A 14,263-nucleotide genomic window follows, 5' to 3' on the forward strand; every position below is an offset into this window, starting at 1 on the left:
GGTTCCAGGTAAACTGATCACGAATAGCATGACTTTGGATCAAGATAGGAAGAGTGGTCCTTCAATTGTAAGATCTGCTGATGATCCTCAACTCTGTATGTCCAAGTTTCCTCATACAATTACCTGCCAAATCCTCCTAGCTACCAGTGTGAGCCTTTATGTTAATAAATAAGTTGAATGTGTTGCACTAAATCCATGCATACATGTGTGTGTGTGAAATGTTGCATATGACTGTTTGAGTGTAAAGAACTTTTAATGCTTGGAAACAAGCATGGTGCTATATTAGTGTTGTCCAGTTACCATTGAACACTTAATAGTTACCTTCTTCATCTGAGCTTTCTGGAACTTAGCACGATAAGTAAAATTAACTGTGGGACTGTTTAATGGTAGAAAACCTAATTATGCGGCTCAGTTTTGATATCAACTTAAAGTTTAGTTCTGCCTTAATTTCAATGAAGCTAGCTTCATGAATTGACTATAATGTCAGGTCTCTGCTTACACCGAATTCCTTGAAGGCAAAGTGCTGTCAAATAACTGTACCAGCTGCATAATGTCACAGCACTTGTTTTGTGGAATACACTGTTTGCCTGAAATTAGTTTTTAAATTGCATTAGCTTTCGCTGTAGCTGTTTGTCTCTCGAGTAAAGACCAAAGAGAGCCAGCGCCGCAGTGAACAATAACAAACGTCTACAGTGTGTGACAGAAAACAGCCAGGCCTCTTTTGTTAAAGTTTGAAAGTATTACAAGCATGTGTGCTCTGTAACTTACTAGGATCTATAAAAAGTTATGAGACTTTGAAAGTGTGTGTGGTGTGACTTGAACTATCAAACTATAAACACTGTTATGTTGCAGCTCTAAGCTTGAGTAATGCTTACATGTTGGCCTGCAAATTATGGTTATTTTTTAGAGTGGGAACTGGGAGTTAGTTTTTTTTTCTCTCTCTCTCTCACACACACACACACACACACACACACACACACACACACACACACACACACCACACACACACACACACTCACACACACACCACACACACACACACACACACACACACACACACACACACAGAGACAAACTGCCTTTTCCCTGAAACCCAACAGGGATCGGGTTGTCCAATATCATGGATCACTCTGGATAAATAAATTTGCTTTCCTCTCCACTCAGTCCTGTCTCTGTGCACACAGACACACTACAGGCTTGTGCAAATTGTTAGCACTCGCAGCCTGTAATGTAATATCCCAACAATCAGCAATTAGACACCGTACAGCAGCTGTGCATTGAATTTATGTTTCTGTCCGCGCCTTTTGCAGATGTGATGGTGCCGGGTGTCACTGGGATATTTTATCACAGCTTAGGTAATGGAATCAGGAAAGGGAGGGGTCAGAGAGATTGTGTTGTCAGGGCTTCCTGACAGACGATCAGAGATTTCTCTCACCTTTCTGTATCCCCCCCTCCCCCTGACTACCACTCTTTCTCTTCACTTTCAAATTAATGAGCTCATCGGTATAAGAGTTCACAAACAATATCCCAGAGGCAATTATATACAATTGACGTATGATTTAGACAATGATTAGACTCTGTGCCAGTGTGTGTGAGTTAGTGTGTTTGTCTGTGTGTGTTTAACAGAAACACGGAGAAGATAACAAATTGAAAGATATTAAGGTGTGTTCATGTGTTCATCAAAAGGTTCTCTCTGAGATATCTTTCGGCCTCCAGGCCACTGCAGGTGTTATACATTTTCCATTTTAAAATTGGTCAGAGGATATTAGATTCTTCACATTCATACAGTATGAGCTGCATGTGTGGTTTGACTCAACCATTCTGTGGTAAATGAGCTACATAGTTCATGTTTTCAATGTTTAAAATGGTTCCACTAGTCAGCTTGTGTGTTAGACTGTGCTTGTGGATACATATTGCTGGTTTGCAATCAGCCATAGTTCACTGACTTTCTTTATTTAGTCATAATTTTGTCAGCACTGTTTGTTTGAAGAGGGGGTATATGCGCCCCTTTTTTATGTTGTATTGTCCTTATGGTAGCTCTGTTGTAGCTTTACATTATTTGCAGCTCAAAACATTATTCACTTATGTGTCTTTGAAACCCTCAGCCTTTGTCTGAAACACTTCATTTAAGCTAAGGTCTCTTTAAGGATCCATTAAGCTCTCAAGAACCCAAGCCTCCTTCCCTGTTGACATGCAACAAAGTTGTGTTTCTCTTTTTAAATGACAAACTGGCCCTTTAAAGGAGATTCAGCAAATGGTGATGTCATGATTTGAGGAAATCTTGTGTTGATCTTGCCAAATTCTCAAGTGACTTTTTAAACAAGTCGTTTAGAGCAGCCTGCAGACTCATCTGGGGATAACTTCATCACCTCTGTACCACACAATTTGAAACTTCCCCCCCTTTTTGGTATTGACATCCAACATTTTAACTTTGTTTTTCAAATATGAAAAAAAAAAAAAGCACAATAACACCACTTGGTAAATGGACTTGTACTTATATAGCGCTTTTCTAGTCTTTCTGAACACTCAAAGCGCTTTTACACTTCTTGTCACATTCACCCATTCATACCCATTCACTCACTGATGGTAGAGGCTGATGACAGTAAGGGACCATCAGTGTTAGCCAATCTCATTCATTTACATTCAAACACCTCTGAACAACGGAGGGAGAAATTCAGGGTTCGGTGTCTTGCTCAAGGACACTTTGGCATGTGACTGCCAGAGCTGGGATTGAACCGCCAACCTTCCAATTGACAGACGACCGACTCTACCCACTGAGCCACAGCCACCCCACTCAAAGTCTTTTTTTAAGACTAAGTGTCTTAACTCATGTTTTCATCTCTAAGAGAGTGTTAACATTTATCATATCAGCAAAGCACAACTTAATGATTTAAACCTAAAATGAACACTGACAAACACAAAAAAGATTTTTTCCTGTGTTTTAAGACCATTCTGAGTATGAGCAGCCCTACATTTGACCAACAAGTTATGTAAATTTGTTTTACTCATTCAGAAAACAATAAGTCTTTTGTATGAGTCAAAAAGGCAAATGGCTTCTCAGTAGGAGTGGCGGTGAAAGCATTATTGGATCACTCAAGTGTCAGCCTCTCTCTTTGAGCCAGTCCCTTTGGTCCATTTATTCTACTTCCACCTGGGCTCTGGCCCTTTCTCTCACCTGCTATTGTGCTGGGATTTGGCAAAAAATTTGAAGTGCAGTAGTACAAGCAAAAATGCGAAAAATGGGTAAAGGAGGTGCTGAGAAGAGGAGCGAAAAAGTCCTTAGAGGCTGGTGCGCTTAAGTTTTGGAAAAAGCAAATTATTAATTTGGCTCTGTAACCAGTCAATAATCCAAGCCTTTCTAGCTGGAAGGCACCAGCAGCAGAGAGGAGACAAAGCAGCAGTGATCACAGTTCAACTTGAAGTGAAGGTTCTTAAAGCTGAAGCTGTAAGTGAAGCAAGGTTTGGGACTGGCTGCATGGCATACTGGATGCCTTCACTGAAACTAATTCAGCTGTAAATCAGATGGATTGAAACCTGACTCTGAAAGAATGCTGATTACATTTCTGTAAATGATTTCAACTTTGTGTGTGTGTGCTCTTTTTTTCTGCTGCTTCAAAGTCAAAAAACAAAAGAGTTATTGCAGGTTTGAACAAAGGGGACCATGCAAACCAATAATTATGATTTGCTCGTAGTATTTTCACACATGCAAACGCCTCTCTGTTTTCCAGCATCTTTATTTCTCTGTCCCCCTTATTCTAACAAGACCACATCCAAACTATGAGCAGAGACACTTCCCAGCTGAGAGTTTAAACTGAAACAATGGGCCTTTGCTCAAAACTCATTATCATTCTTTGACAATAATGGATGGTCGTAAATGTTACCTGCTTAGCCAGGCTGAGTCATTATTGAGGTGATTACTGGGTTATTAGCAGTATCATTTTTGCCTATGTGGGCAGGCAGATGATTTAAAAAACACATTTCAGTGACAGCACCTTTACTGTGTTATGAGCCATAGCAAAATACAACAAAAACACCACAATTTGTTAAAGAATGCAGGATAAACTGTCATTAATTAAAACAAATTTATCGTCTGTTTCAAAAAGACTGCATCAGTACAAAACAGATTTATCTTTTTTCCAAATGTATGTACTGTAGATTTGATCTTAGACACACAGAAACACTCATGGACCATGAAATTGTAGCAAAAGACTCTGTGGCATTTAAAGTCCATACATCACAGGTGCAGCTCTCTCATCAGACTTGAGTGCATCCTCCATATTTTCCTCTTGTCTCAGCATAAAGAGCTGGAATACTGTTTTCTTTCATTCTTCTTTTTGGTCTATAAAGTTGCCAGCACATTTCTTAACTTCCTTCACTGCAGTCTGACAACACCCTGCTGTCTTAATCTGCACATTAACTTCTGTTCATGTGACTCATTCATATCATTATGGCCAGCATGAGGAATCATTTTGAAGAGTGTAAACTGGCAGAGAAATCGCTGCAGAGTGCCATCATTTCGTCAACAAAAATATCTAATATTTGGAGCCGCGTTATCAATATATAATCTGCACAAGTCAGGGCGCTGATATATGGCTTTATCAATATTCTGTCCCACCCCCACATGCATCATCAAATAACAAACTCAAAACCCAAAGAAAAGTAAAAGAAATAAAAAGATGTACTATACCATAAGAAATATAGGAACACATCAGAACCTGAACACACACTCCTTAGGGTTTATCCTGGCTTATCTAAGATCCTATTTCAGGAGATGAACCTCTGTGTTGAGTGGAGTCGCACTCAGGAGAGAGAGAGGGTATGAAGTGGGGCCATCCTCTGATTGATAAACCATGTATGTGTTACCTTAGCTAACCCACCATGTGTGAGTGTGTGTGTGTGTGTGTGTGTGTGTGTGTGTGTGTGTGTGTGTGTGTGTGTGTGTGTGTGTGTGTGTGTGTGTGTGTGTGTGTGTGTGTGTGTGTGCATGTGTGTGTGTGTGTAAAATTATAAAATAAATTCAAAGACTTACTTTCTGCTCTTGAAAACCATTTTTTTTCTCTCAGCTGGAGGCCTCTTGTAGATCACACAGCACACACTTCTGACACTTTTGACTTGACATGGACAAACAAAATGCCAGTGGAGCAATAATTGGAACTGTACTTTTAGTATTATTATTATATCCTTTTAAAAAGGATTCTCAAAAGTACCAACATTAAAGAAAAGAGAAAAACAGGATGATGTTTTGGCCTGGGGAAGAGTTTTGGATCTTGAAATTCTTGACATTTATGGGTCTGGATCACAAGAAACAGTCTGTAGAAAGACTGTACAGACATGGTGAGAAACAAAAGGGATTTTTTTGGCACACAACAGATTGATTGAAGCCATGCAAAACTCCTCCGGTCATACAGAAGTCAAGAAATGTACTTTTGGTTTTACCCCATCAGAGTAGCGGGGTAAGTCAGGACATACAGTAGCTGAGATGTGAGGTATTCTGATGCCACACACACACACACACACACACACACACACACACACACACACACACACACACACACACACACACACACACACACACACACACACACACACACACACACACACACACACACATAAACTCTGTTCCTGCGAACTATGCATTAAGGCTGGTTTATACTTCTGGGTCCACCCTACGCAGCAGCAGCATTTAGGAGGAGGTGCGCGTCAGCTATGTGCGTAGGCCTCTGCATAGGTACAGGAGCTATGAAGACCTATGGTGTAGGCTACGCTGTCGGTTTAATGCAGAAGTATAATTCAGGCTTTAGACTCCTGTAGTTCTCTACCAGAGTTTTTTTTATTTTTTTATATATATTTTGGGGATTTTTGCCTTTATTCGATAGGACAGCTGAAGAGAAACGTGGGAAGTGGAGAGTGGGGCAAGAGTTACAGGAGATGGTCGCGGCTGGGAATTGAACCCCTGCAACGAGGACTATAACCTATGTATGTGGGGTGCTTAGACCGCTAGGTTACCTGCGCCCCGTACCAGAAGTTGGTTTTTTTTGTTGTTTTTTTGATAGATGTAATGTTCCTCAGCATCATCAGCATTTTCAGAGATTTAACCTTAATTATCTGTTTTTATTTCACAAAAGGATTTAAATGCTACATTTTCATCAGAAGTTTATACATAATGTGTACAAATATACAGCTAAAAATACATAAATTAACTCAACAATATTTCTTTCAGACATAAGCTTCCATAAACTTTCTGATAATAAAACTTGAACAGTGGTTAGATGGTTACCAAAGTAACTTGCAGACTAGTAATCCAGTGACGGCATGACACCCACTAGGGCAGATATTGGTACACTGCTCAGATGTAGAGCACATCTGTCTTTTTATGTCTGTACAGTCTGCTGTATCATCTTGAAAAATGTATTCACAACCCCTTTATATGATCTTTTTCTGCTTCTAAAGGCCATAGAATATTATCTGACAACAGACAGGGAAACTGATGGAAAAACATTATATCTTCTCTCAGCAGCTGTTGTCAGTGATCTTATAAAGTGGAATCCCCAGGGGCTCCACTCAGGTGCTGACAGCAGATTGTGACTCAGCTCTACAAAGGAAGCACACATGTGAGAGAGGAATCTGGTTTAGCTTGGTAAACAGCATGCATGCTTGAAAAACTTGCATAGTGTATGATACAGAGAACTAATTCTAAATCTGGAGGACATGAGCTTGCCTCGCTGGCTAAGATCCATCCATCTATTCATCCATTATCTGAACTGCTTATACCGTTAGAATTGGTAGAGTACATTTAGTATTGCTGTATTGTTTTATACAGGATAAAATGCAAAACAGAATCTGTTCAAATGTGAGTGAAAGTCCGATTGTAGTTGCTGCTGAAGGAACACCACACTTGCTTGCTTGTGATTATTTTCCCAATTTTTTAAGTGTAGCACAAAGCTTTACATGTGTGATATGTATGGATATAATGTTGTTTTATATTTGTGCAGGTTTCACTTGGGCTGTTGTGGTGGGGTCCCTATGATATTTTTTCAGGGTAACACCCCTGCCTCAGAGATTTAAATTCTGAAATATGAGAACCTGAAATGATAAGAACCATTTCTTAAGACCACCGTTGAATTTTGACCAGCAGGTGGTAATTTTCTCACACTGTAATTCAAATTAATTAAAATTAATTGTATTCAGCAGTAGAAATATGAGCAGAAAAAGAGATTGATTTAAAAAAAATAACAGCTGCACTACCAGACATTCATACTTGTATTTTCTGGTGTTATTTTTGAGGTCTGAGGCTCGAGCAGAGTCAGTTTTCCCAGTCAGTGGGTGATGTTCTCTTAACAAGGCTGTAGCTATGCTTGCTCCGCCACACTTTCACTTTGAATGTCTGTCAGGCTCCTTCAAGGTTGTAGATGTGGACTGTGGTGTTAGATTGACAGAAAACAGCATGGTGGTTGAGTCCCTCCAAAGCCAGAGCCCTACAGCAAAGTGTGCTCACTAGAAACTGAAGTAGTACAGCTTTTTGTGACTTAAAGCAGAAAAAGAATAGCCATAACCACATTCTTCATTCATCATGGTTACATACAACACAATAGCGTTTGTATTACTTAGGAAACTGGGTGGTTAGAGAACTGAGACACTTCAAGCCAAATACTGTCTCAATGATTGACTTATCATCTAATGACTCTGACTTACTTTAACTTAATGACATTTTTTTCTTTCATCTGGGTTAACTCTTTCCTTATTTTTTTTTACAAGAAAATAGCTTTCATTGCTGAATTGATAATTAAAAAAATGTTTTTTGTTGCCCCAATTATTGAGATGACAAAATAAACAAACCACAATAACACGTTTTAGTTTAATAAGGTATGACTTGTTCTACTGTGCTAGTTGCCCTGAGACTGAATAACATTGATGTTACATTGGGGAAAAACAAAAAGAAGAGGATCAAAAATGCAGACTAAAATAAAAGGTTTAATTAACAAAAAACAAAAAACAAATCAGGAGAAAAACAAAAACCTTCATAAACAAATCAATGTGAAACACTAGAGCACTGGGAGCACAGGAAGACTTCATTCGGAAAGACTTGACAAGGAATTGACACAGAAGGGAGGAAAAAAAGAGGCTGTTTTCAAAACCTCCAACTATACTAGCAGTATATACTGATTTGGCAAAAATCCAGTATGTAGTAAGCAGTATGTGAACAAGAGCAAAATCTGCAGTATGCCAAAACTTCCCGAATGACATACTTATTTGGGAAAATTTCTCCATATGCATTTTTTCTTCTTTTTTGAAGGGGGGCACTCAGTTTTTAGGTGCTGTGCAAATTATACAATTCCATATAAACCACCTCTTAACTTTTTAAGTTATAAGTGAATGCTAAAGAAGCATTTTCGCAATCAGCTTGGCCATTGTTTACTTCTGCTTACTGAAACCAGAAACCAAGCGATGCCTGACCCAGCGTACTGTATAACAGATCCAACAGAACAGTCATGCTACATACTACCTTCAAATGCGGTATGGAGTATGCTGTAAACACTGCATACTGCATTTCTAAGTAGTATGTAGCAGGCGGTTTCAAAAACAGCCAGAGATTAAATACTAACAGGGTCAATCAGACACAGGTGAGATAAATTAATGAGAGTGCAATTAAAATGGAGGGAAACAGGAAGTAAATTGAACCAGATACACAGGGGGCCAGAACTACAAAATAAAACAGGAAACACAGGAGACCGAACTGAGAAACACAAGAGAAAATACATACTCAAGAAATGAAGAACTCAAGCTTGAAACACAGGGGAAAAGACCAGAACAATAAACAATTAAGAAAAGCAACTTGTGAGAATTGCACCACTTAAATTGTGGGACTTGAAAGTGACCAACTGAAAAACAGGAACAAACTTTGAATCAAAGGCCAAACTACAGTGACTGTAATTCATACTATAGGCTACAAAAGCCTTCTCCGATGATGTGACAGGTGACATTATGTGTGTTTTTTACATGCTAAGTAGCACTCTTCAGGTAAACAGCACTCATATTAGCATAAACTTGTTGAGTTCAACTGAAATGATGTATCTTGAAAAGCACATGGATACTAATCCTCATATTATATGTCAGATGGGTAACAAACAGGGGTGTGCCAAAAAATCCTGCATGGTCGCTGAAATCCACTGAAGCATACAGTTGATGGTTTTGCAGCTTATTATTCTGCAGCTGTCAAAGCTCCTTCTCTAGTCAAAATTGGATACAATTTCTTTAACCTCAGGGCATTGGACACAGACCAAACATGCCAACCACATTACAGCAATGAAGGAGAATTAGGAGATAGATAAGGGTTGACAGAGATTACATTTGGGAAGATCAAGGGCAGGTGAGAAAGATTAGGGAGAGCAAGAGAGAGAGAGAGAGAGAGAGAGAGAGAGAGAGAGAGAGAGAGAGAGAGAGAGAGTGTCTAACTTGCCTTGTGTTGTGGCCATCCAGGCAGTCAATGATGTAAGCTTTAAAGTGGTACATTGCAAAAGATGACTACATATATAAGGAAATGCTGGTCGACAGAAATTGAGACATTATTGTGTAATGTGACCTAGTGCTGGAAAGAGGAACGCAAATGGCTTCTGCACACACATGAAACACGGCCAATGAGCAACTTCACAGGCTGGAAAATTACAGCACTGTCAAGTGCCAAAAACTGCAGTTCCTAGAGTGGCCACTAGGGTCGGACTCTAAAAGAGAGACAATTCCTAAAGAGTTCATTTTAGAACATGTTCAACTTTATAGCAGAGTGAAAGATGTTTAGTATGGATTTGTTCTCTCTCATTTCATCATTTCTGACTTTTGTATCGGAAGGTTTTGCGACATTAACCACCAACTTCAATGTCACAGAGTCTTACGGTTATGCCTCTCTTGGCCCTATCATATGAGTGACAGGTGGGAGCTTGCTGGATGAAGTCACCTCAGCTTAATCAGTCACTGAACTTCAAAATATGGTCATTTTTGTGATGTTAGTGCTCTTTGGAGAATTGCTTTGCAATTAACTATAAAAAAAAAGACTGTCAAGGACCCTTGGCACATTTTTTTTTGGTGATCAAAAATCCAGTTTAATATTCTTTGTTAACACTAACTAGCAGCAAGTGTTTCCTTTCATCATGCCCGGCTTGTTAGTGTGTATGCCATATACGCTACCTTATGTGTGTAACCAGTGCCAAGTCAGGACTGATGTTTGCTTTTCCCTGCAGAGAAGACAGCGGGTGAAAGTACTGAGAAGTACTGAGAGGACAGGTTATTTAAAGAAACACCCTTTTTTTTTTCATTCACCAGCCACTTGCCCTCCCTCCCCATGGAGATGTGTGCAACCAGGTGATGAGCCCGCAAGGTTTCAGCTTCTTTAGATTTAACAACCCCAGATAACCATCACCACAAATTGGATCTCATCCTTTGGGAAACACCTTGGCTAACCATGCCACTACCCAGCTAATGAAATAGCCACATGCACCATCTTTAATACTTCAATAACTTGGTGTTTGCCAACCCTTCACTACCCTCCAGAGCCACCACACATATTAATAAAGTCTCTGTTGAATCCAAAATAATATGGCAAGGGCAAAACTGCAGGCTCCAAAACAGCAGTTTTAACTAATGGATGACATCACATTGGTTTAGTCAACTTCTAAAGAAGCAGACTTCAACCTATCTATCTGTGATGGTTACTTACACCAAGTTTCAGTGGTGGCCATACCTTAAAATGGTGCTATGTCAAATCATTGTTACTCCAAGCAAGACTAGGAAACTTTAAAAGGTGGCACAGAGGTGGACAGAAAGCCTCCAATTTATTTACAGAACCATTAATGTAGTCTTCATCAAGGCTTGGAACCATTTTAGTAAGAGTTTAATTAATTAATCTGATGGAATCTCACTATTTGTTGTCTACAGGGACTATTTATCTTTAGGTTCCTTAGGCCTTAACAGGGAGGCAGTGGATTAAACTCTATCTAAATAAGGACCTAATAGATAATGACAATATCTGTGCGCTGATGAGTTTAGTTGAATAATGTGACCATCAGTTGGTAAAACTTGACAAATCAAAGCAGATACTAATGCACATTGAAGACAAGTATAGCTTGTTTGGTAAATTTGAATCTTAAAACTTTCTCTCGACATCCATAAGAGGCTTCTAGACAGATCTCTCAAATCACCACTCATTTAAGTCTCATCCTCTCCACTGGTTTATCTCACTCTGCTGAAATCATCCAGTAACTGAAGAGAAGTGTAAAGTCAGCTTCTTCCTTAAAGGTTACATGAAAAAAAAATATATATATATATGCGAGTGACAGTAATAGCCACACTGGGATTGGATCTTCTACTGCTGCTGCTAATTTCATCTTAAACCAGACCAAATGTCAGCAGTTCGCCTGTTTGAGTCTCCTGCAACATGGTGTCAGTTTGTGGTAGTTAATGATGGTGGAGATGGTAATGAATGCTGCTGGAGTCATTAGATATGGTATACGAGGGGATTATGCTGTATGTGTCTGTGGGTATAGAGCTACGCTTAAAGAATATTAAAGAACAGAAGCCAGGGGTGTCTGCTAATAAGATCAATAACCTGGGGTCTAACATTAAAGCTATAGTTCTAATCATGTTGGTTATCTCTTAGAGCTTATTTTATTGAAATGTTTTGTTTTAATTAGTTATTTGATGCACAGTGGTGCAGTGGGTTGAGCTGTTGCCTCACAGCAAGAAGGTTCCTGATTTGAATCCCGGTCGGGCAGGTGCCTTTCTGTGTGGAGTTTATATGTTTATTGAGATGTTAATTTTTAATCGGTTATTTGATGCACAGTGGTGCAGTGGGTAGAGCTGTTGCCTCACAGCAAGAAGCATCGAATGGGATAAGGGGTCAAGTTAATGGATGGATGGATAGTTATTTGATTTAAAAAAAGATGGTTGATTGACAGCTCTGTTGATAAATGCTCTATATTCCCATTTTTTGTTATAAACTCCTGGTCTGTACCAACAACTGAGGGAAACTTCTGATATATTAGTCGCTGAAATTTGCACATTTTTCATCATTTGGTAGCTGACAGCCTGTTTTTAGCCAAGCAGGTTTCTAGCTACAGTATGAGTGGCTGCTATCAGCAACTGCCATTTGATCCAAACAGACATCACTGACAGTAAGTATAATAGTGGCTTTTATAGTAAAAAAAAAAAAGAAATTAACAAGTTTCTTAAACTTTAACTCCTGTCAATCTAAAGGGCAACTCACATCTAGCCATGACCTTTAAAATACGGTAGCCCAACAGCTTATCAGCTCTCATCCAGAATTACAGGAAGGAGTGGGGAAGAATTTTTCACTGCATTCTCAACCTTTTATTGGAGTTACCTTGTTACAATATCAGACCAGCAGAAATGTTCAAAGACAGTGCTCTATAATTTATGACTCATTTCCTCTGCAGCTTGTGTAATTGTGTTTCCTATTCTCGAAATACAGCAGAACGTGCATGAGTCTAGGATTAATTAAGCAGAATTGCACCAAAGTGACATCACCAATTACATGTACAGTAAATGAATGGATACATGTGTATTTCTCAAAATGAAAATTGCTGCTTGTGGTACCATGAATTGCTTATGGAAATCTATCATATTTCAAAATCATGAACAAATACTATATTAGTGTTTTCTTTATCCTTAAATCATATTCTATTGTGTTTTAGGACTTCTGGGATTCATTTATGTTCAGATGGCTGGATTTGGTGAGTTAATAATAAGCAACTAATCATGCTAATGATATAGAATTATCTGGGGCCTTCAACACACTGTTCCAACATCAGTTACCATCAGGGGTGCATCTCGCTCGGCTGGAGGTGAAGCTTTCAGCAGAGCGTCTGCCCCCTGGTGGCTGGCTGCAGTATAGCTCAAAAAATCTGTCTCCCCCGTTCATTTGAATGGGGGAGCAGTCAAACTTTAAAAAATAAATACACGTCGTACGAATGTTTCTCACATCCTTATGCTGTGGTGATATGTAGTTATTATTTGACTGTTTTGTGTTCAAGGACTTTTTTTCCTGAAAAGTTTCTTTTTCGTTAGTTATTAGAGTTTAAAAAACAGTGTTTTACTTCCGGGTTTCCTTTGATTCACAGCCGCCGTAGAGAGAAACTTCAAAGGACACACAGCGTCTTGTGACGCTACGCTGTAGGGCGGAGCTCGTTACAGTGGCTTCACAGGCTCTGGCTGCACAATGGTGGCACCCAGGAGCGGGATTTTTTGGCTTCAGAACAATACAACCGGAAGAGGCGGAGCAACGCTGTCCATTTTTATTTACAGTCTATGGTTACCATTGGTTATATGAAGTGTAGACAATGAATCTTGTTTAGTTCATATTCTATATTACAAAGACACAGAACCAGTCCATGTCCATGTCATTGTTTTTCCATAATATATTATGAAGAAATCTCACCTGTCCCTAAGTGGTTGTAATGCATCCGCTGTAATTAGAGTCATGCTTACTGCAGAGTGCTCATCAAGTTTAATAAGACTAATAAGTGACAGCATAATTACACAGGGTAACACTAGCGCTTCCTGGAAACCAGACTGTGACGCATTAGACTGAGAAAGTGATCCTGTGATTACATTGGGTATTGTTACCTTACATTGAATTTACTGTACATCTGAGATCACCCTCTCTCTAATATGATTCATACTGGGCTCTGCTTTTTGATCTAGCACTTTCAACACTTATACAGGCCAACTGATGCTTCCCAGAGTGTGTTTGAAAGGAACATGAAACAGGGAGAGCAATAACAGCCGATAAAAGAAGGCAGAGTAACAAAAGAGAGAAAGTGTTTAACAAAGGGAAATCCAATATAAGGATGGTGTGCATAGCTGATGTTAGCCAATCAAAGCAGTGGGAGAGGCAGGCTTCCTTGTTTGTCGAGCTGTAAGGGGATTACTTACCCATGGCCACCATCACATCTTATCCCCAAAATCCCTCTAACACCGGGCAGCCTCCAGCAAATACAGACCTCATGCTGCTTGTTGCCACTCAGTCCTGGCAATGTGCTTCATCCTGAGTGTCAGGATATAATCAAGACAACAGAAAGCACAACAGAGAACAGACACTGACGACCAAAAAAAGAAAAGACTCTAGAAAGCTTGAGTGGGGCTTAAAAGATTATGAAGAACCTAACGTGTTCAAGTACTGCTCAATCGAAAAAAATTTGAGTGAGCGTTAGAAAAGACTTAATTGCCCCACTTAGGCTAAAAACTGTGCTGTACG

The sequence above is a fragment of the Notolabrus celidotus genome, chromosome 3 (genome assembly GCF_009762535.1).
Source record: "Notolabrus celidotus isolate fNotCel1 chromosome 3, fNotCel1.pri, whole genome shotgun sequence".
Classification (NCBI taxonomy): Eukaryota; Metazoa; Chordata; class Actinopteri; order Labriformes; family Labridae; genus Notolabrus; species Notolabrus celidotus.